Here is a 2,101-nt window from a genome sequence, read left to right as displayed (position 1 = left end):
ACGTCTCTGCTAAGCCCTTCAAAGTTAACCACACTTGTCAAAAGCATGCTTCTGCCACACTTCCCAGAATCCTCCTAGAGCTGCACTCTGGGAATTATAGTTCAATCTGTAGGTGTGCTGCTATGCCCTCCAACTGCAAAGTTAACTGTGGTTGTCAAAAGCATGAACTTCTAAGATCTTCTAAAAACATTACCAGGAGAACTACTGTGTCTTTGGAAAAGATAGAGTAGCATTTTGCATAACAAAAGGATAAAGTCGTTAAACACATCATAATACACAGAAAACATATTTTGTGATGCGAGAGGAGGAGTTTGGGGTAGGAAATCCCATACCTTTCAACCTTTTTGTATCTCTAGTTCTCTGACTGCCCACTTTAGAACTAGCTCTAACGTTTCATGAAATTCTGCCGATTTAAATGGACAACACCGTGTCTAGATGTGTTTAAACTTGTGATAGATTGCATCCCTTTATCAACCAGGGCAAGAGGATTCCATTTGACTGAAAGCACTGTCCCAGCAAAACTGCTTTGGTATTGCTCTCTTCTTACTACTAAAGTTACTTGCTTATACAATTAGACTGTGTTGAAGACCATTCAGTCAACATATATTTAATGAATAGCAAATGTCTCTGGGACTGTTATAGGCATAGGATATAGCAGCAAACAAAACATGAAATTTCCTGTCCTTGTGCAACTTACATTCTAGAGTAGGAAACAAACAAGCAAACAAGTAAATATGCAATGTGTCAGGTGGTTATAAGTGTTAGGGAGAAAAATAAAGCAAGATAACAGGAGGGAGGATTTTGCTCTTTTATGTAGGGTGGTCAGCCTCATTGATAAGGTGATATTTGAGCAAAGACCATGAAGGAACTGAGGAAGAAAGACAAGTGGATATCTATGGGAAAAGATTTGTAGGCAGAAAAAAATCAGCAAATGCGAGGGCTCTGGGATGGAGAAGTGAGCCTGGCAGGTTTGAGGAAAGGCTAGGACAAAGCATGGGTGTCAGACATGAGGTCAAAAAGTAGCCAAGCGCCACATTACGTAGGGCCTTACAAATAAGACTTACAAGTCTTACAATTGTTACAGAGCCATTGTAATGCTTTTGGTTTTTACTCTGAGAGGGATAGGATGTTACAGAAGAGTTTGAACAGGAAAGTGAGATTATTTGACTTACATTTTAAAAGAATCACTCTGGGTGTGGAGATTAGACTGTAGGAGGTAAGAGTTACTAAATCCTGAGTGTCGTTGTACCTATGCATTAACACCCAAGCTTTTTATCAGAGTGCATCTATAGGAGAATTCTGGGAAGTGTGACAGAAGCATACTTTTTCTTTTTTTTTTAAAGATTGTATTGGGGAAGGGGAACAGGACTTTATTGGGGAACAGTGTGTACTTCTAGGACTTTTTTCCAAGTCAAGTTGTTGTCCTTTCAATCTTAGTTGTGGAGGGCACAGCTCAGCTCCAGGTCCAGTTGCTGTTGCTAGTTGTAGGGGGCGCAGCCCACATCCTTTGTGGGACTGGAGGAATTGAACTGCCGGGCAACCTTGTGGTTGAGAGCCTAGTGGCCCATGTGGGAATCGAACCAGCAGCCTTTGGAGTTAGGAGCATGGAGCTCTAACCGCCTGAGCCACCGGGCTGGCTCCCCAGAAGCATACTTTTGACAATCCTTAATGAAGGCAGAGAAAATTTGAGGATAACATGATATAAAGTCAATGAATTTCAAAGAGATGGGGAAGTATACTTAGAGAAAATTAGGGCTATAATAATTTTTTTTTAATCAAAATAACTGTATTCTTGAGCAACTAAGTGTTAAGTGTTATAATAATAAAAAATAGCACTATGGTCAGAATGGTACGAATCCTCCCAAAATTCGTATGTTGAAACCCTAATGCCCAGTGCAATACTATTAGGAGGTGAGGCTTTGGGGGGTGATTAAGTCACGTGGGTGGAGCCCTAATGTATGAGATTAATGTCCTTATTAAAGAGGCCTGAGGCAACTCCCTTGGACCTTTCACCAATTGAGGATACAGGGAGAGGTCTGCAGGCTGCAACCTGGGAGAGGGCCTTCACCAGAACCCAACCATCGAGCCTTCACAATTGTGA

Source organism: Rhinolophus sinicus, linkage group LG07 (assembly GCF_036562045.2).
Source record: "Rhinolophus sinicus isolate RSC01 linkage group LG07, ASM3656204v1, whole genome shotgun sequence".
NCBI classification, from domain to species: Eukaryota; Metazoa; Chordata; class Mammalia; order Chiroptera; family Rhinolophidae; genus Rhinolophus; species Rhinolophus sinicus.
The sequence above is the reverse complement of the archived record's forward strand: the minus strand, read 5'-3'. Positions refer to the sequence as shown.